The sequence below is a fragment of the Dermacentor andersoni genome, chromosome 7 (genome assembly GCF_023375885.2).
Source record: "Dermacentor andersoni chromosome 7, qqDerAnde1_hic_scaffold, whole genome shotgun sequence".
In the NCBI taxonomy this organism is placed as follows: domain Eukaryota; kingdom Metazoa; phylum Arthropoda; class Arachnida; order Ixodida; family Ixodidae; genus Dermacentor; species Dermacentor andersoni.
The window spans coordinates 14,801,847-14,827,775 of record NC_092820.1 but is presented as its reverse complement, the minus strand read 5'-3'; the positions used below and the strand labels follow the sequence as shown (position 1 = coordinate 14,827,775).

The following is a 25,929-nucleotide window of genomic DNA, read 5'->3' as shown; positions in this document are numbered from 1 at the left end:
CGAGTGTATGCATGGTGCAGCTCACTAAAGCAGTGCCATGAAAGGCGTTCATTGAAAAGTGGAACATACGCAGTGCATTTGTGACGCAGCTCGCTAATGCATCGAGTTGCTGTCCTTGAGAAACAGAAGGGAAGAGTTAGTGAAATGCATTGCAAATAAGATACATTCTAAAAAAAGGTAAAACCCATTGCGAATCAGCATGAACATTCTACAATACGAAGAAAAAGGAGATGCATGCAGAAGCAAATATTTTCAATATGAGCTATTTCTATCAATTGATAGCAAGCTCATTCGTATGAGGCCAGAACTTTCTCAGAAGTAATATTCTCTAACGACAGCTTTTAAGTAAACTTCAACTGTTCCCACATACTCTCAGCCCACGCACAACACCTCAGTGTTGCATTTCACTGCGTCAAAGAGTTTATTTTCTTTTTTTGCACGAGACACCTGCATCTCGGCAGCAGCCAACACTTAATTTTTTTGTGTGTGAGCTCAAGCTCCTTCAAAGAAGCAGTGGCATGCTTCCTTTCCCGTTCATTCTTAAATGCCTGCAGGTCGTTTCTGTTCTCGTCATCCTTCTGCCGCGCGTTCGCCCCACAAACCATTTGAAGCATTCCCTTGGTCAGTTGTACAGTCAGCGTTCTCGATTACTCGGACTCGGACAACGATTACTCGGACTCCCTAGGGGGGGGGGGGGGGGGGGCGAAAACGTCCAGAAAATAGGGCAGTTAAAAAAACGTAACGCATGTATTTTACTGCTTTTAAAGGGCCCCTCACCAGACCACCAGACAACATAAGAAATTTTGGTTATATGCTGGAAGTTGTTACGTGTCCTCTAGGGAGCGTTCTGCCGCAAAAAAAAATTTCAGATGGGCTCATTAATAGCAGAGATAGAAATATCTTAGTGCTGCCAACTTTGCGCGCAGGAAATTAGAACGGTCCTCCAGCTACTGGAGCCCCACTCGGCTCTCGGTCCTGACCAGAATCACCAACACTCCACCGATATGTCAGCAGGTTCCTGAATGGGCGCGAGGCTACGGTCAAGATCGACAGGGCCCCGCCACGAACGGTCCGAATTGGTGGTGCGGGAACGCCGCAGGGCTCCGTACTCTCCCCCATGCTTTTCAAACTCGTCATGCTCGGCCTGCCGGAGCGTCTTGAGGCGATAGAGGGCATCAATCATACGATATAGGCAGACGACGTGACGGTGTGGACCACGGAGAACACGAGCGTCGGCGAAATGCAAGACCGACCGCAGCGGGCCGACCGGGAGGTGAAGCGGCACCTCGAAGACACGGGACTCGTCTGCTCACCCGACAACTCGGAGATCCTGCTCCACAGACCGCGCAAGAAAGGATCCCTCCCGCAGGGCGTGCTAGACGCCCCTGGAAGAGAATGGTGCCAACCGCGAGCTGGTTGCACGACTCCAGAAGTGGCCAACGCCACACACCTCGTGCGGCGGGTCGCGAATGAGAGGAAAGGAATGAAGGAACGCAAGGTTACGAGGCTGATACAGGCGTACGCGCTGAGCCACATAGCGTACGTCGCCGCGTACGCCTACTGGAACAGAAGCGAAACCGATCCGCAGACCGTTCAAGGCTGCCCTGGCAGTACCCCAGTACACACAAACCCACCTCGAACTAGGCGTACACAACACGCTCGGGGAGATCGCCGAGGCGCAGAGAATCACGCAGCTGGAGAGGCTGTCGAGCACCAGAACGGGAAGATGAATCCTAGACCTGCTTGAGATTCGGTATCTCAAGGCGCGTGGACTGAAGGAATCACTGCTACCGGAAGTCAGGGACGCCGTACAGACGGAAAACATGCCGAAGACTATGCACCTGGTGTATGACGTGCAAAGACGTATACACAGGGCGGTAGCAATCCTCGATAAGCACTGAAGACAAGAAGGCGTCCTCTTCATCGATGCAGCCAGGTACCCACGGCCAGTCGGTGACTCTGATGCTGACGACGGACGCCGACCACCACCACCGCTACAACGGAATGTCCGAGACGAACCGGAGTTACCAACACCATCACTACTACTACTACAACACAAACGGCAGCAGCAACAGTGGCGACATCAACACGGCCGACCGACGGCGGCGGCACCCGCCTTCTCCGTGGTAGTCGTAGATACAAAGGGAAGGATTCAAGTCACGGCATCAGCGAGGCTGCCGTTGGCCGAAGGAGCGGAGGAGATGGCCATAGCCCTCGCGGTACTGCACGGAGGTGCGGAGGATAGTCTGATTATCAGCGACTCCAAATCAGCCATTCGCAACTACACCAAAGGTTGGGTGTCCGCGGATGTGGCGCGCATGCTCAACGCCCTGGCCGGGGACTTCGGGTCTGGCACGATTACAAACAAGTCCCTCAAGTGGTTCCCCGCGCACATCGGCGATCTTGGCAGTAACAACAACAGCCGCGACAACAACGACAACAATGCTAATGGCCGAAGACGCACTGACACCCTACCCAACCATAATGAGCGCGCCCACCTCGTCGCGAGGCAGCTTACCCGCCGCGACGCGGTCACCCATAGAGCAGCCACTGCCGTTGTTGTGCGGGACCCCAGTGGAGGAGTGACAGCGACGGCAGCGGCCACCCCGTCCGGCGCCGACGCTGTGGTTACCAACACAACCCAAATCGTGGCGGACGGAGCTGGGGCTCAGGGGGACGCCGATTGCGATGTCGAGGAGTTTCCGTCAACGTACCGACAGGTGCGTGACCACTATAGAAGAGGACGAAGGAAATATCCACAACCCCACGGGCGGCTGGACATGTCCCAGGCGGTCGACCTGAGACGGTTGCAGACAGGCACTTTAACCAACCCTTACCACCTGCACCGCCTGTGGCCCGCGCTCCACTCGTTGCCCGGCTGCCTGTGGTGCCAGCATGAGTGGGCCGATATGGCCCCTGTGCTTTGTGAATGCCAACGCCATGAGGAAGAAGGACCAGGAGGAAGGGGGAAGACAACAGCAGGACCCTCTGAAGCGGGACACCTCGCTATGAGATGGCAAGCAGCACTCCTCAGCGAGGCACCCGAAGACCAGGAGTGGGCCGTCCAGCAGGCTAGGGCCGTTGTCGAGTATCTCCGAAGATTTTCCTCGGGCAATGGGCCCCTGGCAGCCTAGCCCCGGGCACCAACAGCAATACCCATTTGACAAATAATGTTTATTCCTATCCTATCCTGTCAAACCCATGATTTCAGGAGGTGAGCTCCACTGCCAGGCAAGACACTCTCTCCACTCGCCCCTTCTAACCTCCGCAAGCGAAACTTCTTCCCGGCGTTCTCCCACACCGGACCTCGAGGTACGCGTGACGCATACGTCACGGGCCCCGTCTTCATTTTTCGCCTGGCTTTGTTTTTTTTTTCCTTTTTGTGACACTGCGCAATTGCGCTGACGGCGTCGCGCGCGTGCTCTTGTGATTGTGTGCGCACAATTTTGCGCACTGTTTACGAGGACAGCTGACTAACTGTGTAAGTCAGTGCTACACGAATACTGAGGCAGACACAAGCAGATCGCCGAGCATGATCCGCGCTTTTGGTGTCTGCGCGGGCAACTGCATGACGTGGGAACAAGCAGATGAAACAGAGGTGCATCTCTCTTGCTGCGGTGCGCAGTAAAACAAAAACATGCAGACATTCGGTTTGTGTGTTTTATTATTTATCTCTGTTTAAATTGGTCTATTCAAGCAACATATTACAGAAATAACAGATCTTGCCTCAAATAATTCCTTAAGTCACGTGTCACCACGAGCGACGTCACAGTGCAAAGACGTGTACGTAGGCGCGCCAGCACGTGTACGTCATCCTCCGGCTTGGAGGGCGGCGGCCGCGAGGAGAAGGGAAAACGGCGTTCGGTTTGAAATTCCAGGTCTTTCCGCGGTGTGTAGCGACGTAGTACTTTGCAAACACGACTGTTATCACGCAGTGTATGCTCTGCGCTTGTCAGCTCAAAATGGCTAGACCTCGTGAGGGGCATTTTTGGACTCAAATCGCCACAGGCACATACGAAAAAGCTCTGAATGCCTGCCAGTATACTTATTAGTCACATCGGTGCTCGTACTGTGACAGGAGATGGCGGGTGCACGCGTGTATAATTAACGAATACATAATTATTGTGTCCCGTGACAATTGCCCCTTTCCACACTTGTTATGCTTCACCGCATAGCACTACTGTATAGGGCAAAGCGGACTTTCGGGAACCGGCATTATGCAACGCGTCGTGCTCTACGAGCTTCGCAGACATTTACGAGGATGACAAAGGCGGAGTCGATGACATTGCTGACAGCGGCGAATTGTTTTAATTAAAAACACGGCGTCGAACAGAAAACAGTAGCGGCCGTCGAAGCATCTAGGCCTAGCGTTGCCGCGGTGGTGGCTACTGCTGCTAGCGGATCTGCGAGCTAGAGCGCCCGTTGGAGGTGGCGAAGTAATCAATATTCTGGCGGGGTGGCATTGATTAATGCAATTTCGGACCTACGGTCACGGCAAAAAGTCCGGAAAATCGGACGGCGAAACGTTCTTGCGTCCGGAATTTCAGATGTTCTTAAACACTGACTCTATGGGATAGGTGATGGTGCCGCGAAGCTCTTCGAATTATCGGGCGTCCGGTAAGCCCGTCGTTGACTGTACCACGGCCTACTGTACACTGGCAACACCTCCAACCGACGACATGGCGTCAAAGTAGATTCTTCACGATTCCTTTCTTTTACTCGAGCCAGCAATACTGCGACTTTCGTTCTCTTTCGAAGAAATTACACCCAACTTTCCCTGATGCAAGCCCAAATTCCCTGAGTATTCCCTGAGTATTTCAAGACTATTCAAGATCCCTGAGAATTCCCAGTTATCCCGGTTGGTAGAGACCCTGGTTTAAAAGTAGTGCGCATGCGTTAATCATCTGATCGGATTTTGCCGGAAGAAAACGCGTAGCTAAGACATAGGACAGCGTTTTAGACTGTGCTATGGCAGCTGGCATAAAAAAGCACATGGCGCTGTAGTAATCTGCATGAGAAGCTTCTTCCAGCTCAGTGGAAGCTACTTGCGCCTAGGACAATGAGGAACGCGGGCACATCAAAATGTTTTCGTCCGAGTTTTGTTGCCTGCTACCGACGCCTGCAGCGTCCTAAGTGCCCGCAACGTCCGTTCTTGCGCAACAATACGAAATGGGGCGTGGTAGCTGACATTCGAATTATATTCGCCTTGTGCAAGCACCCGTGTTTTCATACTTGGCAGTCTTGGCTCGGCTAAACGCCGCTTATGAGACAGAGTATACTTCACTGAAGGCATTTTTTAAGAAACGCCGCCTTCTTCGCAGCCCCACAACAGTTGTATGACCTGACCAGGCCGTCGGTCCGAACAATCCACCCGGACTCTGGTATTGCTAATACTATATCACAACAACAAATACAGGCCTCTGTAACACAGGCCGCGTTTACTTGAATGCTGGGGCTTCGCTTGATTTACACTACACATTTTCTCAGCACTTCCTTCGGGTTTGCTTAGCCGACAACAGAGGCAAATGTCCTTCCGAATACGCTTATCCACGCCACACCGTCTGCTTGGCATCTAGTTGGCATTTCACCATCATCGCGTATTGTACAAGGGCCAAGTAGAAAATTAGGCTTATAAACCATTAGGCTTATAAAGCGTTCCACACTGCCAACGCATCATCAGCACTAAGGCTGTGGTGCCATCTGCTAGGTTAAATTCAAACCTTTTTTGTACCTTCGAATCGTCTGTGTAGGCCTAACAGCACCAGAACAAAGAGCAGGAGGGGTATTCCATAAGAGTCCACCTAGTGCGCTGTCTATTGTCCATTTTGGTTGCTGCTGATGTGCTTACTGGATGAAGCTGTGTGAGCGAGGAGGAGACGAGCGACCCTAGCCAATCAGCGGCAGTTGAAGTGGATAATCCACTAGGTGGACTCTTACAGAATACCGCCCCCCCCCTTCCCCCCTGATTCCAATAACGACAAATCATACCTAATGTCCTGCCTTTAGCATGAAGTGAGGCTAAGCGATGGCTCATTTCCTCTTTTATTTCTAGCCATAGGAGTGAGAGGAAGTAACTAGGGTGAAGTGGGATCTAAGCAGGCACATCCAAGGGAGCATGCGAAGTGTTATGGCTAGTTTTGTCAAATACAAAACATGCACAATGTTGCTAGTTGGACACCACGCATTAAACTTCTTCCTAAACTGTACCTTATACTTCGAACTGAGCAACTGCTTAATCTATGTGATGTACTTCTATCAAAACATATATGTTTCTATTCTACGTGATAACTAGCACCAAACATCCCCTTTTTTATGCACGCCCTCATTAGTTTTGACCGTTCTTGGGGCGATCCAGTGCAGTTAGGGGAGGAGGAAACCAGCAGGAAAGAAAGACTGGCGCTATCTTGAAAACCTATTTTATCTAGGGACCTTAGCGCAGACAAGGGCCCCGGGGTGTTCTAAAGCTGAAAAAAAGCGATGCCGACTTGAAGCAATTGCCACCGAGCGAGTTTAAATTGAAGGGTAGGGTCCAACCTATGCAGGGTTGCATTACTTGGCGCATTCTGCATTATTTTTGGTCTTAAAATAAAATAGTGTATTCTGAAATCTTGGAGCTAATTTTTCTCAGTTTTCAATTTTTTGACCGAGCAAAACCTTTAGGAAAACTATCATTTCCAAACTGCTGAGCTAAAACATGCTTTCAAAGTAGTTTCTGGCCTCAAATTTCGTCAGCAACAAGATGAGGTAGTTTTTATATTTCAAAACATTTATTACCACCAAGAACTATTACATAGCTGCCATATAATGATAACTGGGAATGTGAGCTAACTGAAAGTGACCGAAATAAGGCATACAATTCATTTTTCGATAATCTAATCGCTTGCTACGACATAGCCTTCCTACAACATAGTGCTACAAAACGATCAAGAACCATTAGAAAGCCATGGAAAGATGTGATCTTCACAAAAGTCAAAAATTAAAAAAAATGCACCATACATTACTTAAAACACGAGACGTAAATCAATTAGCTAAATTCAAGGAATACCTTAGCCAAGTAAGTTCACAATTAAAAGAAAGGCTAAAGAATAATATTATGAGAAAGTGTTCACGCACATTTATATGAATCCAAAAAAGAACTTTGGCTGGAAATTAAGATGATATCTGGAGCAAAGGCTAGCCCTCAAGAAAAGCGAATACCTTTTGTCAACCGTACTCTTGCATATGATAAAGCAGTCTCTGCCCTAAACACTCACTTTGTTCAACGCTGCAGCAACATTTCTGCAGAAGATCCAAAAGAGATAGGGCATACGGTTATGGAACAGACTGTGCAACATTTTTTAATGTTATATCCGGCGACACCAAGCGAAGTAGAAAGCATGACAAATAACTTTAAGTCGAACACCGCTGCAGGTTTGGACGGTATCGTGGCATCTGCTACAATATATGTCTGACATCATTTCTAATGTTTTAGCCAACATTATTAATAAAATGTTTGAATCACAATTTTTCCTAGCAAACTTAAAATAGCCACCCGAGTTTCCCGGTTCATAAAGGTGGCGCTGACAACAGTGTAAACAATTTCCGACTTATATCAATATTATCTCTTTTTTCGAAACTTTTCGAAACTGTTCTAAATTACGAGCAATAAAAACAGCGCTAAACGACAGGACGAGTGAAGGGACACAGACAACAGCGCTGACTAACGACCAAAGTGTCTTTATTCTTTCAGTCAGCATATATATGCTCCGAAGGAGATTGCCTTCGTATCGCATTCATTGCAATCCCCCTGCGCATGCCCAATTCTGTTGATTCTGTCGTTTCAGATAGCGGCGGAGCATATATATGCTGACTGAAAGAATAAAGACACTTTGGTTGTTAGTCAGCGCTGTTGTCTGTGTCCCTTCACTCGTCCTGTCGTTTAGCGCTGTTTTTATGGCTCGTAATCATGAACCAACCAGCCCAAATTCGTACGCTTCTGCTGTTCTAAATGCTCAGCTATAGGGTTTCTTAAGGAAATACGCTGTTATTAGTACGGCACAGTACATATTTGAAAAAATATAAATCATGTGAGGATGCGCTCCTAAATATGAAACGTCAAATACTGTAAAATATTGAAAAACGTTTATACACAGTAGGCTTATTTCTGGACCTGCGTAAGGCGTTTGACAATGTACATCATTATGAACAGTAAACACTCTTCTGTACGAGCAGTAAGTACTCTCCTGCAATGTAAATCATGTTGCACTTCTGTCCAAACTTTTTGACTATGGTATACGTGGTACGGCGTTAGATCTAATGATCTCACGGATCGTTACCAGTTTGTTTCATTTATTCAGGCGACTTCCTCACTTCTCAATATACAGGCTGGCGTGCCACAGGTATCCATACTTAGTCCTGCATTACTTTATCTTTACATTATTTACCATCCTAACACTTCTTCCACACCTAATATCATTATGTACGTGGATGATACTAACTTTTTCTTCGCAAATTCTTCCGTGAAATGCTTAGAAAAATAAATGATTACTTGAATTTGTTATCTGAATGGCTGTACATCAACAAACTACAATTCAATGTCAACAAAGCGAAGTATATAATATTTAAACCGATAAATAAGCCCTTGCCTGTTAATATAACTGTTCTGTTTCAAGCAAAGAGACTAGAACAGGTAACAACGCAAAAGTATTTGGGGGTATGGTTTCAGGAGAATTTCTCCGGGGCAACTATGTCAATAAGCTTAGCAATGATTTTAACAAAGTAGTAGGCGGTATGTATAAAATGGGTGATTTAATCTAATTATGGCTAAAGAAAGCATATACTATGCTCTTTTTTACTAGAAGCTAACTTATTGTACCTTGATTTGGGGAACAACGACAGCAAAAAACTAGGAGCAGTTATTAAGCTTGCAATAATGAGTAGTCCGAATTTTTCAAACCTACTATGGTAGGCTGCATAACTTACCCACACACAATATTTTTGTCGAACATTTACTGATCCGACCAAATCAAGTTCTTTATTATAGGTTACTCTTACATATAAAAAAACACAGACTCTATATTGTTAGCCTGCCCACTTCTTCTGCTCCATACCCATTACGTAATCAAATCACAGCAATACCATTTCCACGTACTAATTACGGACGTCAGAATCTAAACAATTAAATACCAAGGCTACTAAACTTTGTTAATAAAAAAGTTTATTTTTATGCACCTCATTTAAACAACGTATAAAAACCTTTCTCTTACATTATCCAATTACTTATACATAAAATGCTATCGCAGTAACATTTTTATGCACTATATATGTATGTTTTTAATCTGCACTGTAATGTGAATGTACAAACACCCAATAATTTTTTGAACCATAGAATGTCTTTTCACACAGTAATTGTACAATGTACGAACTATCTTGTTTATTTGTATTTTCTACATCGTACTCAATCGTTCTTCTGCTATATTTGCTTTTTCCGTACATTGTACTATCATGTAAGCCGAAAACACTTAGGAGCAAGAGCCCCCCTGTAAAGCCATATAACCTTTAGCTTTTGTTTGCTGTTTCTCACACAAAGAAAGAAAAAATAACTTTAGAAAATTGAACTTGGACTCAAAGCGACCAGGACGAACTTTTCTTCAACTGCAAGTTTTGAGGATCCCGTATGGGTTTCCTTTGTAGCAATTGCTACGAACGGGTGGATGTCTGATTTTCCCTTTATTAAAGTGATGATACTGTTAGAAAAATGAAATGAAAAAATTTACCGAACGATTACGATACTTCCTAATCCGAACTTTCAGCGCAGCTCTACATGTGTTTTCATTACGCAATACAATCTGTCGCGGGTGGCACGTCGCGAATGCAGCAAAGTGTGATCCAACCACCTCGCTAATCGACAGGCAGTGCATGGGTGACGTATGGGCGCGATTCACAGCCGCCATTGCAGACAAACTTCCGCTCGTGCAGCACGTTGTTTCCATAGATGGTATCCTGCAACGCGCTCGCCGCATGCCATCGGTGAACAGACAACGGCACACTCCTCTGACACCCTCTCTTTGCGCGTCACTACACTTTTCACGCTTTCGCCATACCCTGCTCCGCTTTCCGCTTCTTGGTTCTTCTCACGGTGCAAGAATACTATATTCTTACACCGTGGTTCTTCTGCACCCTCCTTTCTCCTCTCCTCCTCGCGCATCTTCCTCTTGCCAATTTTTTCGTCGCCTGCTGTGCTCCGCGTTTCCTCTCATCTTTCGCTGTGCTCGTTAGCTTGATACGCTGCAGGAGAACGCCAACACTCGCAGGTGCCTAAAAGCTGACCCCTAAAGCGCGCAAATGGCCCTTCATGCACTATAATATCCCCCTGGAAGGTATCTAACAAAAACAATCAGACCTAAAAACTGCGTCCTAACAAGTGAAACAAATCTGAGTCAACAGCTTTACCTTGAGTCACATAATATCTAGACAACGTCGTAACAACATAACTCTTAATCCGATCTACGCTCGAACCTTACGTCATGTACTTAACTGCATAAAAGGTTATTCCCTTCTTGCTTCACTTTTCATTGTGAACAAGGCTCCCGTATGGGGGTCGAAACGTGAGTTAGAGAAAAAAAAATATCCTTGGTCGGGCTCTCTTTCCTGTTTTCGCCGTGATCCTTCTTGGTGAGACGAGATTTCGTCAGACTCTTCATTTCATCAAACAGGTGTCTTCATTATTTCTAAAATGATAGTTTTTCTAAGGTGACATGCTGTCACGGTGCGGCATTATTCGATTCGGCGAAGCACGGATCAACGGGCGCAAAAGGGTCGTAGTAATAGGAATCAGCGAGTAAGACGCTATTGCCAGCCATTCGGTCGAGCGGCCGAAAAGGGTCGAAAGCAGGTTTAGGGATTATTGCCTTTTTGTTGTCGACGTGACCGTGATTCCCCGCGCGTGCATTGAGAAGCTTACTAAGAAGGCGGAGGTGCGAATACTCCGAAATACGTGGTGCCACTGTGCAAGCCTGTGTCCACGAATTGCTACCAGTGTATGTGTGCCGACAGCGCCGTATGGCCAGCCGCCGTAGTTTCTTCTATGTTTATGAACGAACAATACAGGCACGTTACGGACTCAAGGGTGTGCGTGCGTGGTGCAATACGAGTGCGCGACCTCTAAATGCAGGGAGGAATCATCCGCTCCCTCGCCCCTAATTAAAAAGGGCGCGGGCAAGACCTTGGGAGGAGCCAGTATGCAATTGGGTGAACTTGATTGGATCGTCACCAATATATGCCGTCCTCCAACCCAGTGCACTAGGGAAAGGAGAAGTTATTTAAGCGCAGGTTTTAGACCGAGCTAGGGTCTAGAATCCAGAAGCTGAGCCTACGAAATGTGCTGAAAAGCGTCAAGGAGCCAGTGCCGTCCAGTATCGCTTGAGCCACCTAGCCGCGTCGCGACTGCGAGTTACTATTTGCCATAATAGACGACCAACAAACGTCTGCAACGAAACTCACAGTAGTTCCCCTCAAGTTAGCGCAACCTGCTCGAGGGAAGACGTCAGACCTAGACTCCAATAAAATCCAGCCCAGCAATCGCATCTACTGCAACGAGATTGGATTGCCAGTGTTCTTCGGGAAAGCTCTGCCGCCGACTCTACGCTTTATGCAATCGCTGCTGCTGCCCAGCCTTGCGTATGCGATCATTTTTCTTTTGAACTCTGTTTAGTGGACAACCGTTAAGTGTATTTTCGCGTAGAGTTAATTCTTATATCCACTGTTAATTGCTCACTGCATTTCTTTTGTATTCCTCATTGATCTAGATCAAGTGCATGTGTGTTAGTCTTCCTTTGTGTTTTGTGTTTTTTTTTAATCTTTGTGTCATCGTCAGTCGATGAGCCGACCTCGGGACCACTCCACCTCCAGGAAGAAGAGAGCACCGGTCCCTCTCCCCTTCCCCCATAGAGCACCCCTTTTCTGCCGCAAGGCTTGGCCTCTTAAACGCAGAAATATAAATAAAAACGCAGAAAAAAAATATTTTTTTCTTTCTTTCTCGCGACTCTGACTTCTTCGCTGTGTTCGTTTGAGTATAGAACGACCAACCGGCTTGTATCTCTCGTCGACGTTTTCAAGCCGACGGCGAACGCGCGACAAGCCGTGACACATGTCCATCTAGTCTGTATGACAGCCATAACTTCGTTTTTATCTTGTATGCATTATTGAAATATAAGATATGTACTTAACATAAGAAGATACATAACCTTATCAAATTTTATAAATATCTGCAGAATGGTACTAAAGTTAGTGTTCAGCCGCGCATCCTCCCATTTTACAACGATAACATCGACGTCGCTGCTTAACCTTTTTGAATCTCGGGCCACGAGCTTGGTACTGCGGTTGTAATTATCATAATCATCATCATCATGACTGGTTACGCCCACTGCAGGGTAAAAGCCTCTCCCATACTTCTCCAACTACCCCGGTCAAGCGGTGCAGCGGTGGCGTAGAGGTAGAGCATCCGCCTCGCGTGCAAGAGGACCGTGGTTCGAATCCCAGTGCCGCGCAGTTTTCCACCGGATTAAAAAAAGAAAATCCGCGTGTTGATAAAGTTGCATAAGCAGGCCTGGAGTGCGGCCTGATCCAAGTGACCAGAACCGGTAACGCATCTCACCAGAGCAGGATTCGCCACCCTGGTGCAGTACTTGGCCACAACCTCCTATATGAATACAATCAAACCCCCGGCCCCTCAAGTCCCAGCAGCTGCGAAGCAACTTCAGGCTCACGTGATACCTGATTCGGTAACCGCTGGCGGCGATCAGCTACAAAAGGGACCCTGTGGATTTTGAGTATCGATGGGATTTGCGGCGTTTGTGAAAAGCGCTAAACATCGTTCTTCTGCTTTTTATAGCGATACCGTCGACGTCGCTGCTGAACATGTTCGGATCTCGGGCCCACGAGCTTCGTACTGCGGTTGTGATCAGCGCGGCCGATTTACGCTCAAACCGCCCATGGCCGCACGCCGCACCGCATGCAGGCGGTTCGTGAAAGACGGGCGGTCGTCGCGATCGAACACAATATTGCATTTACGCTGAAACCGCATGATGCGGTGCGGTTTGCATGCGCCATCTGGTTGTGTAAATAGGTAACCAGCTACTGGCAACATGCATCAGCGAGTTGACAGTCTCGTGTGCTGACGACCACCAAAATTTCGCGTCGTGCCAGGATTTTGTTATTACGTTTGCTCTCTTAGCAGTTATATTTTTTTATTAGTTAGCTCGAGCGGTTCGCATGCACCGGCATCCGCACTTCGGTTTGGGGACGCGACGTCTGTTGAAAGCTAGCAAACATTCGGCAGTGCGCAGAGCAACACTGTTCGAAGTCGGCAACTATCACCAACAGCAGACGACACTGGCATATTTTTGTCGATGTAGGTTGAAGCTTCCGCGTCATGGTGAAAACGCGACTCTTGCACTGCCCTATTCTGTGCTGCATGCGTGGCGTTGACGTAGTGACCCATCTTTGGAACACTGTGCAGTCGTCTTACCTGTGGGCGCTTTTTTTTATTTGTTTATTGCTACCGCATAATGTTGCGACAACATGCGTCACTATGAGGTTGTGTATGGCGCACTTTTTGTAACTGTGCTAGCGAAAGCTTGTGTTGTGGACAAGCGACGCACCACCGATCCTCGGCTGAACGAAGCACCAGCGCGGAAGAAACGGGAAGCGGCGCCATCCCGAGTGGAGCTCTGAGAATCCTTCGTCGTCGCCCTCAGCGTCTCGGCTACCGGACAGGGACCGAGAATTTGCCCCCACGAACACATGCAGCTCTCGCCTGCGTCTTTTGTAGAAAATAAACGCAGTCTATTTTCTGCCACCAACCAATCCGCACTCCTTTCACGGATGGGGACAGACCCCGTACGTAACACTGGCGATGAGGCAGCAGTTGCGAAGCGGTTTTTCGAAGTTAAGCCGTGGCTACAGCACGAATGCACGGCGCTGTCGAGCCTTTCTCGGGCAAATCATGGGAATCGTGGATCCAGCGCCTCGACTTTTACTTCGTGGCGAGCGACGTCGGCGACGAAGCGAAGAAGCGGGCACTTCTCCTCACGCTTTGTGGAGCCGACACTTTCGAACACTGTGTGCACGCGCTGATAGCACCGAAGATCCCGAGAGAAGTCACCTTCAATAATTTAGTGACACTTCTCGGGCGGCACTTCGACACCAGGACATCCGAGCTTTACAGGCGGTACGTGTTTCAAAGACGCGACCAACGGCCGGACGAGTCGATCAGCTGCAGGTATACGCTGCGGCCCTCGGAACCGTGACAGCCGACGGCAACTTCGGAGCGCTGCCTTCGGCTACAATATCGACGACGTCACCTGACGCCCAAACGACCGCTTCAGCAGCGAACCCAACTACGCCGTGATGCTCCGGGAGAGGTTCGTCCGAGGCGTCTGGGACGAACATCTTCCACAGAGATTGTTCGCAGAAAAAGCCTGACATTTCAACGCGCTATGGACTTAGCCCTGTCAGCGGAAAGTCAAGGCATCGGCGAGATTTGAAGGGAGTGGCAAACTCGGGGAAAATTAACAGGACGTCGCAAATCAAGCCAGAAGGCAAGCGTACGTCAGCACGACATTGCTATCGATGCGATGGCTTGCACGACCCTGAAACGTGCAAATTCAAGACAGCCGAGTGCCGTTTCTGCTCCAAGGAAGGTCACGTCGAGCATGCCTGCATCTCAAAGAAAAAGAAAAACACGGAACCACACTCCGACAACTAGCAGCTACGGGCACACAGTGCCAACCCACCACCTGTCAGCAAATCCTGCTGCAAACTGCACATAGTGGGCGTACGTACACGCTGCCCCAAGTTCCTCGTGGACTTGATAGTTGAGGGAAAGCCAGTCCAGTTTGAGGTGGACACAGGTACGGCATGCTCCCTGATAAGCGAGTACACGGACTACAGAAGGTGGAAGAAAAACACTCCGTGGCTTTCATGCGAACCGCTTGATTTGTGCACATGGTCAGGTAAACAATTGCACGTCCTGGGCTCCGCACAAGTTCATGTGATGTTGAGATCAAAGGACTATCTTCTGCCATTGTTGGTTATGAAGGGCACCAGGTGCAACCTCCTAGGAAGAGATTAGTTTTTGGCACTTCAAATTCAGGTGAAGGGGATCAACCACGTTGGAGAGCCAGCACTAGAAATTACAGAGGTCAGGGGTTGACACCCAGATGTCTTCAAGGAAGACATTGGAAGCTATACAGGTCCTTTAGTTCACCTGGAACTCGAAGACAGTGCGACAGCAATGCATTGGAAGGCTCGTCCGATTTCAGTGGCGCTGCAGGCACTTATGGAACATAAGCTTGATCATCTACAGCGCCAAGGCATCCTAAAACCAACGCAGCATACCAAATGGGCAACCCCATTGGTTATTACAGGTAACTATTATTATTACATTTATTCTTATTATTACATTTATTACAGGTAACTATTCACAACATTTCAGCATCACCAAAATAAAACATGACCTAGGACTCATCCCATTGCAGACTAGAATAAAGATATCTTGGTTAACTTTCTTCCATCAGCTTTTTCATCACCCAAATATCTTCTCGCAAGCACACATCTTACCAGCCAAAAGGAAATTCCCACGAATTGATCACGAATTTAAGGTCGAACAACCATTTTCACGTACTAAACTATCGAAGTTTTCATGTCTGCACTTAGCCATTTCCGAATGGAATCATCTCCGAAGTAATATAGCCGAAATAACTGACCATATTATATTCAAACAAGCACTAAATGAAACATTCGTAAATTAGAAACATTAACATTTCTTCCTTCATTTCTTCAGATGTCAGATGATGTAAGATTATTGTTTGTATAATGTAAGAATTATTGGCGTATGATGTCGAATGAGAAGTGATGTAAAGGTCGCATAGCATGTATGACTTCACATCAGGATATTCGACTTACATGCACGTTGCCTTATACTTTTGTATATCAATTGTCAGCCCCCCCCCCCCCTATGTAATGCCCAAGCTGGGCCTTTAGGGTAACAAAAAATGCCCCTCATTCATCAACAAAAAAAAAGTTTTATCTGTAAACAGCACCAGTACATTGAGTTGGTGGATATTCTAAAAACATCACAAACAATTAAAGCAGACACACTACTTGTGCCATCTGCCTCCTTGCTGCTTTTACAATGTCGATCGCAGTTGCAAAGCTACGCATACGATCTATGAACGAAAGCAACGGACGTGTATAGAAAGCTTGATGAGCCGATTCATACACTCATACACTGTTAAACAAATGTGCACACTTTTAGGGTGTATGTTTGCCATGCAACAATAATCGACATTTGTCTTGCTTACATTTCCTTTCTTGAAAATGCTGCGCCCGCTACTTTCCTGTCGAGAATGCTCTGTCATGCTCACAACGCGCATGCCGTTCGTGATCTGGAAGTACGGGGCTCGCAGCATTAAATGAAATGTGGAAAATACAGATGACTATTATTGTTGCGTAGCAAGATACGATCCAAAGGGCGTAATTTTGTTTAAGAATGTACACTCTTAAGGCTAATTATACCCTTTGGGTCGTAGCTTGCCACAAAATAGCCACCATCTGTCTTGCTTGCAATTCCTTCCTTTAACGCTGCGAGCCCGGTACTTCCAAGACACGAACGGCATGAGCGTTATCAGCATGACAGAGCATTCTGGACAGGAAAGTAGCGAGCGCAAGGTTTTCAAGAAAGGAAAGGCAAGCAAGACAGGTGGATTGGATGGAGGTGGGGCGGGCCTTTGGATTCTGTGATCTGTGATTGCACAACATGTTTATTTGCGTTGTTTGACGCATTCTACATAGCAACTTTTTTTTAGATGCACCGATTTATCGGAGACATATATGTATATTTAAAAATCTTTTTCCGAGGTTTTGTGTAGATGTGCAATGAACTTTGTTTCTAGTGACACTTCATGTCTGTAACAATTTGTATCTTCGCATTTGTATATTTCATTGTATCTTCGCATTTATAATGCACGACGGCGAGTCAAATGAAAGTGCACCCACCAACCCCGCACAATAATGGTTTTGTTCATTATCTGCGAGGCATGCGCACAGCACACAGACATCTCTTATTTACAAAAGTGACCCGCAGGTGTGAGGATAAATGTTCTTTAATGCTCTCATACAATGGGTTGAACATGGTTGCGTGACATAATGGACACCAAAAGTTGGACAACGTGGTGTCTTGGGGTTTTTAAAAGCTGAAGGCGTTTCCCCTCAAAAAATTAGTCGCCGCATGCATGCCGTGTTAAACATTTCATTTCATTGGCCACTGTGAAGCATTGGAGCAAGCGCTTCAAAGGACTTGAAAGTTGCAAAGACGATCCAAGACCGGGCCAAAGCCACCATGCAATCACCCCCAACACAACTGCAAAGGTTGGCGAGCTGATTAGAGAAGAATGGAGGATAAGCATCCATGAACTGGCAGAGCATGTGAACATCAGCCACGATTCGGTTCAGGCTATAATTCATGAGCGTCTCGGTTATCGGCTCTTGTGTCCGTAATGGACGCCAAAGATTTTGAACCACCGCCAGAAGACAGAGAGGTTCGGTGCTGCCTTGATTCATGTGATTCGCTATCACAATGAGGGTGACGACTTCTTGCTTGCAGTTGTCCCCGGGGACGAATCATGGTGCCACTATTACGAGCCTGAAACACGATGGTAAAGCCTAGGGTGGAAATATTTGAATTTACCACCCTCAAAGAAAGCAAAGACCGTCATTTCCATCGGCAAGGTGTTGCTGACTTTTTTTTTCGATCGTCAGAGGCCATTACTGATCGAATTTGCTAAACCTGGAGAGACTATCTATCGTTTCCGATATTCTGAAATTCCAGATCGGCTGCATGTCCCAATCAAGAACAAACAACATGGAACATGGGTGGGCTTGGTGGCAGCTTATGTCGTCACATACAAACCCGCTACTTCTTGCTGTGCAGATGCTATCCGCCGTCCTCGTCCATCTGCTCTTTGCTGCCGGTGTGACTACTTCTGCTGACACACCGCCGGCCTGTGGATTGCTGTGCTAAAGCTCTGCTCCGCCCACTATCCAGCTGACAACCATCAACGTGTCAAGCTTGAACCCACCGCTATCTGCTTTCCTGCCGCCACTGCCGCTGTGCCTGGCCCTGGATGGTGGATCGTCAGCGCCATCGTCACCAACATCAGCTGCGTTGCCAACTATAAATAAGCTGCAAGTGTCAGCCGCGCTTCGTGGGCTTGGTGGCTGCTTAGTGTCGTCAACTACATACCGCTACTTCTTGCTATGCAGGTTTGCGTATCAGAATCACTTTTTTCTAAGAAGACAAGTAATTACTTCTTGCTGCAGCTAATGAGCCCACGTTTCTGCTGTGCGACCGTTATTGAGTGTGCTGGTGTTGTTCAGCTGTTGTTGCTTTTGTTATCGGGTGACGTAGAGTCCAACCCCGGCCCTGATCCTATTCTCGCGGAACTACAAAAACTTTCCGCGAGCCAGTCAACGCTAATAAGCGAAGTGCAGGGTCTAAAGAACCAACTATTAACAACAGAGCAACTGACCTAACTAAGACTGACAACTGACATCTGACCTAACTAAGAGAATGGCCAACATTAAAAAACATTGCCATCCCTCCAAGCCGAACTAGAACTTATCAAAAATAACACCATTCATACAGCACGCCTAACCGACGATATTGAAGCACGTTTGTATGACGCCGAAACCAGGTCGCGACGTAACAGTCTAATTTTCTACGGCTTTCCAGACGCCAAGCCATCTGAATCGTATGCCGAATCTGAGAAAATAATCATTCAACATTACCGTGACCATTTAGGTATAGATATTAACCCTAAAGAAATCGACCGTGCGCATCGCTTAGGCCGCCACACAGGCGGGAGATGTAGGCCGATAATAGCGAAATTCGCGTTCCACAAAATAAAAGACGTTATCCTTTCAAGCGGACGTAAGTTGAAAGGAACACCCTATAGTATAGGTGAGGATTTCTCACGCAAGGTTCAGAACGCCAGAAGTCGTTTGGTCAAATTTGCAAGACGTAAATCTGTTCCATTTTCTCTACGCTACAAAACGCTTCACATTGGCTCGAAACGCTATCTTTTCAATGAAACCTCAACAGCAGTACAAGAAATCCAGTAGCAATCATATCAGCGTGAACTAGTTATCACCAGTTTTCACCCCAGATCAAAAGCTAACCTTTCTTTTTCGGTAATCTTCACTAACATTCGAAGTTTCATACCCAAACGTGAGCACCTGTCCCATCTTGTGAAGTCTTCTGATAGCAGTATTCTGATACTAACCGAAACGCGGCTATCAAGTCATGTTGCCGACGCAGAAGTACTTGCCGATTTACCGAATTTCAATGCCTATCGCAATGACCGCAACGGCACTCGCGGGGGCGGTGTTCTCATTGCAGCCAGTAAACAATTACCAAGTTCTGAAGTTAACATAGACTCCGACTTGGAAATTTTATGGGTATTATTCCAAGCTTTACCACAATCTGTATTATTGGGTGTTTGCTATAGGCCCCCATATAACAATCCAAACTTTTCCCGCGCACTTAATAATAATCTAAACCAGCTTACCTTGACATATCCTAAAGCCAATCTCGTTCCTTTTGGTGATTTTAATTTTCTTGGTATTAAGTGGAGCGAAGAAACTGCACCGGCTGACAGCTGAAGCTAGAGATTTTCTTGATGCTTGCCTTGATTATAACCTAACGCAGTTAATAAATCAGCCAACGCGTGTCACTTGCGATTCCTCTAACATTTTGGATTTGATACTGACAACCCATCCCAAAGCCTGTCTTCGATTAACTATCTGCATGAAATTAGTGACCACAAAGTTATTCACGTAGATTTCAGTTTTTGCCCTGCTGCCAACCCCTCGCACAAGAAAACTTTAACATTATACAATAGGGGAAATTATGAGGCCATAAATAACAAACTTTGCACCTTTTTACCGACATATGAGGCCAATTTTTACCATTGTTCCGCTTCGGAAAACTGGCTTACTCTTTAGCATAAACTAACCGAGCTAATACACCTGTTCATCCCTAAGACTACTATCCGTGTAAACAGCCAAAAGCCATGGTTTAACAAAATTTTGCACCGCCTAGATAACAAGAAAAAGCGTTTATACCGGAATGCCACACTTAAAGGGGGCGCCCAAAACTGGGAGAAGTATTATGTAGCAGGAGAAGCTTATCTCACAGGAATCCGTTACGCCAAATTCACTTTCTTTAACAACGATTTGCCTAATATGTTAACTAATAACCCCCGCAAGTTTTGGCAGATTATTAACGCCCAAGCAGTAGCTTCTACCACTCTTACTAACGACTCTGGAGAGGTTATTTCAGAAGCTGAATGTGCCGATGCTTTTAACAAGGCCTTTTCATCTGTCTTTACTAAAGAAGTTGACATTTCCTTACCCATGTTTTCATGTCGCATCACGTCTTCCATGCCTGAAATCAGCTTTTCTGTTGATGGTATCTCATCCCTCATCGAAAAGACCAAGTTATCATTGGCATCTGGACTGGGCGACATTAACGCTAAAGTGTTAAAAAATATAGGTCACATTGCTTCCGCTTATCTTGTCTTATTATTTTCGCAATCTCTTTCAACAGGTATCATTCCAGATGACTGGAAAGTGGGAAAAGTCGTTCCCATCTTCAAATCCGGTAACAAAAACTCACCTCTGAACTACCGACCAATTTCCTTGACCAGCGTACCTCGCAAACTTATGGAACACGTCATTTACTGTTACATGATGAATTTCCTCGACTCTCATAACTTCTTTCACCATTCTCAACATGGGTTTCGTAAGGGTTTCTCTTGCGAAACCCAGCTTGCCATTTTTGTTCATGACCTTCATGCTAACCTTGATATTAACGTACAAACTTACTCCTTCTTTCTTGACTTCGCGAAAGCTTTTGATAAAGTACGCCATAAACGCCTAATTTTAGAATTGTCCTTCTTAAACTTGCACCCGAATGTACTAAATTGGATAAAATAATTCTTGACTAACCGTTCACAAGTAGTGTTTACAAATAACAAATTATCCAGCCCACTTCCAGTGTCATCGGGGGTGCCTCAAGGCTCTGTCCTCGGCCCTCTTCTGTTCCTCATATATATTAACGACCTGCCTTTACATGTGTCGTCTAATATCCGCATGTTTGCTGACGAGTGCGTTATCTACCGAACCATTACTAGCCCATCTGACCATATTATTCTACAACAAGATCTCCACCACATACTACAATGGTGTGATGACTGGCTAATGTCCCTAAACCCTACTAAATGCAAGCTCATTCCCTTCACTCGTCGTAAAATTCCCCTTCACTTCACTTATAACATAGCTAACATCCCTGTTGAATCAGTAACCGCTTATAAATACCTTGGAGTTACATTATCTAAGAATATGTCTTGGAACACGCACATTGCTAAAGTCACGTCATCAGCTAACAGAACTTTGGGCTTCCTAAAACGTCATTTACGTAACGCTCCGAGACACGTAAAACTACTTGCTTATAAATCATTAGTGAGGGCTAAATTGGAGTACGCCTCTCTCATCTGGACCCCACCCGAAGTATGTCTCACTAATACCCTAGAATCCGTTCAAAATCGTGCTGCTAGATTCATTCATGCTTCGTATTCATATAAAATCAGTGCTTCATCCCTCAAAGCCGAGTGTAACTTATCACCTTTGTCCTGTCGCCGACGCATTGCAACCCTCTCTCTATTTCACAAGTTCTTTCACTCACCACTTAATTGCGCTCCTTACATTATCCCTGCAGCTCACCTATCTCACCGCACTGGTCATTCGTTGCAAGTTTCTCGCCCACATGCCCGCACTAAAACATTTTCTGCTTCAGTTTTTCCCAAAGCAGCAAAAGACTGGAACGGCCTTTCTCGCAACATCGCCATTATCACCTGCCCATGAAGCTTCATGCATAACATATCAAATATAACATCGCACTGATCGTTATCAACAATATTCTAACAAAAAAAAAACCCACCCCTTATGTAATACCCCCTCGGGGGTCTTTAAGGAAATAAAAAGGAAAAGAAGCAGGAATGAAATTGACAACTGGGGTCATCTTGCTCCACGAAAATGTCCGTCCATACGTCGTTGTTGTGGTTAAAGGGAATCTGAAAGGTTTTCCAGAAAAAAGGAGGGAACATCTGTACATAATGGTTTTCAACCCTCCGAATTCGAATATCGTATCGAAATTGAGCGAAAGAAAGCGCAAATATATTTTATTTCGGCGAAAAGTGCAGCAGCGGACACGCCCAGCTCGCGCGTCTCGTTTCCGCCTGTGATTGGTCGGGCGCCTCGTGACGTCAACACTAGTGTTCGTCCGAACAGACCGCTGCCGCTACACATGAAGCGCGGTGCCAGGTAGTTTGGTGCTGTTTTTCTGAGACGGTAATGGAAAATTTAGAGAGACTGCGTTTTTCTGAGGAGTTCGGCGTTACTCCCTACATGTACGAGCCGATTGCGAAGAGCCGGCCTCTCGAAGAAGCAAACGATGCTGGTGCGAGCAGTGCTTTCGACGCGAACGAAAGCGAAGTCTTGGGATCTCCTCATGTTGGAAATGCTCTTCGGTGAGTACGTTTTTTGCAAAGCGATCTGGTGATCTCGCCGATCTTTCGCCGATCTTTCGCCGATCTAGTGAGCTCGTTTCCGGTCAAACAACTGTAGTGTTGTGTTCCTGCATGCCTCCTCGTGGAACGTAAGCAGGGATGCGATCGTCGGCATTTGTACGCTGTCCAAAGCTGTCGGCAATCTACAAAGACGGTTTAAACGCTTGAAAAGCTTCCCGGTTCATGCAGTACGTGTAGTGACCTTCATCTGTTGACTACCACGTTGACTCCCACTCACGTTGATTACCACGCACGTTGACTACCACTCTACATACACGCAGACGCACCAACAAAGGAATGCAGGGTCGATCGAAGCAGATTACGATGGCACGCACGCAGAAACAAGCGCGGTCAGGCACGGTCGCGGACGCTGCGAAGGAACGAAACACTAGAGTTGACGTCACAACACCGCAGTTTCCGGTCTCCGCTCGCATCGTCAGCGTCAGCAGCGGCGCGCGGCATTCGACGAGGGGCGGAGCTACAGCGCATTTTCAACCGACGATTACGTCGCTCCTAATTAAAAAAAAAAACCAAATTTTACCTACATGGTTTATAAGGTTCCCGCATCCGTATATGAGCGTCTTATTGAATTCGACAGACTCTTCAGCTTCCCTTTAACACAAAACTGGTAAAGTACAAGTGGGAAACGCTGCAACATTCGCCATACAGCCCAGACCTGTCGCCTTGCGACTTCAACAATTGGGGCAATTGAAGAAACAGCTCAAGGGAACAAGATTCGTGTCGGACGATGACGTGAAATAGTCACTAGAATAGCAGCTTGAGCTTGTTGGTTTTCCATCCTGGTGTTAACAGCGCAAAACGTGGACGAGACACGAGACGAGAGGACAACACCACAGCGCCTGTGGTGTCGTCCTCTCGTTTCGTGTCTCGTCTACATTTTGCGCTGTTAACCCCAGGGTGAAATAGTCAGTTACAGACTTCTCAAAGCAGCAACCCAAGCAGCTTTATGAGATGGGAATCACGCGACTCGTTAGTCAGGGGGACAAATGTCCAATGCTCATGAACACTACTTTTAAATAAAGTACCCCGTTCGTCATATATTCGCATTGGCGGCTCACTTTCATATGTCTCGTCCTCGTATATTTTGCAGAACCACTTTTCATGGTTTCTTTGTTGCGCCTGTAATTTCGGTGCAATTACAATATGCGACCGGTGACCGCTCCTCCTGCGCAATACATTGGAACGAAGGACAGCGCCAGTGAGATTTTTTCCTGGCCGTTGCATATGTACAAAAATGTAAACAAGGTTTTTGAATGACGAAGCTTCATTCAAATATTTGTCCTCAACTTCATATCAGCAGCATTCAATGCTTTGCTGGTTTCAAACTGATATAGTGAGAAAGTTCGTGTGATATTTTCTTTACTTATTAACTAGACAAAAACATGGAAGCATTCATATCAGTTATTTCGGGCGCAATTTTTGGGTCATACGAGTATATTACTTTATGAAAAAAATACCTATTTTACTTGTCTTGACAGTGCGTAGCGTTCAAAAATTCGTTTGCAGCATCTTTGGTAATGGAAATGCAGTCATTATTCATGTATTTTATCCCTCGACAATTTCTATAAGGAGGCCTCCTGAGACCCGGGATGCATTTGGGTGCACAGATTTTTCCCACACTTTCAGAATAAGTCAGTAGGGTTAATTATGAAGGTGAAAAGTGTTAAATATTTTTTCAATAGCCCTGATAGTTTCATCTCAGCGCGGTGTCCAATATATTGGACACTGGGATGCTACCCGGTCTTTTTTCACCCAGCGCGCAAGTAATGACGTAGTGCAGCTATTGCGCTCAAACTCGTGTGCAAAATTTCTTAACTCGAAAGGCGAAGTAGTGAATAAAATACATAAAAAGAGCATCCTTCTGCTCAACAAAAATTTCGCTCTTGTGTTCACTTCCTGTGGGCAATTTCAAAACACCTTTTTGTCCTTTGTGATGCAGAAGAGCTGGCATTTGGTACAAAAGAACTTTGTTTTCATGTCGAGCCCTCTAGTCTGCGACGGCCAGCGTTTGCAGTGTCTGCCAGCCTTGGACAGTGGCTAGTGCTCTTTTCTTGGGTTTCTCCAGGAGACAGTAGAGCCTGCTTTGATGGCGCTCGGCTTCGTTCTGATTCTCAGTCTCATCCTGCTTCCTCCCTTGAGCCACGAGGGTCTCAGCAACAGCTCGGCGGAGGTGCATATATTTGAGTATTTCTTTCCACTGTTTCTATAGGGCGCGTATGTTCCTCGTGTACTACATTCAGGAGTTGCTGAGGGCAATATCGAAGAGGTGAAAGATGGCTCTGATTGTCCACTTGTCTGTCTTCCTTGTGTCTGTGGTTTTTTTGCGCTAAGCTACTACTTCAAATATGTCCACTTGTGGACGCGTGCTTTTATAGTGTAGTAACTTATCATTCGGTCTGACATGTCGACACCGCCCATGTTGAAGTTGTACATACGCACATTATCTGGTCGAGGGACATCAATATCTTTTTTTTTTCCTTACGAGACCACCTGCGACCGGTGTCTTGTGGGTCCTGGCCACGGATTAAAAGAAGAAAAGTTATCGGCTTATTCATCAGATACGCAAGGCCGGTCCCCTAAAGAAAAAAAGGAGACGCGATTTCGTGCACAAGCCGCTAAATACCAAGAATACTCGTCTGCATAGCAAGGCCATCGCAAAAGCGCAGTCAAAACAACCGGGTTGAGTCCTAGCATCCAATGTAATGGACACGTGAAATCAAAGGAAGCGTAAAAAAAAGTAAGCACGCGGACAGTTTAAATTTTGTACTCTGTGCGTTCGCTGTTGTATTAATTTTAATATAAAACCAAAGATATGCCCTGAAAGCACGTAGAAATACGCGAAACAGTACTTTCTTCGCCGGCAGTTGCCGTAAAACGCCGCGCCGTTCAATGCCGCTATTGCAGAACTGTTTCGGCGGGAATTTGAACAATGTATTTTCATCAATGCTGCATAGATGGCGCAAGCAGGTGTCCAATAAGTTGGACAGCACAGTTTCATTCTTTCTTTATTGATTTCTTTCTTTCTGTACATCAACAGAAATCGAAGCAAAAGCAAAAGGCTATACAGCCTGACAGAGGCTTTTGCTTGTTTTATGAGGATGAAACCTTGTCACAAGAGTACTGTCTCATTTCTGAATGTCCAATATATTGGACAAATCTCCATAGTGGCGTCTCAGGAGGATAAGGAGACCGAGCTGCAATGTGAGCCCCCCCCCCCCCCCCCCTCCGTACGAAATTTCTG

At 46.4% G+C, this 25,929-nt stretch overlaps 1 protein-coding gene across 3 annotated transcripts in view; it reads right to left on the bottom strand.

Annotated features, from left to right (window-relative positions):
• The window catches only part of LOC126535554 (tRNA:m(4)X modification enzyme TRM13 homolog), a 396,219-nt gene that overhangs the window by 159,781 nt on the left and 210,509 nt on the right, over positions 1 to 25,929 (bottom strand). The gene's annotated exons all lie outside the window — the stretch shown is intronic.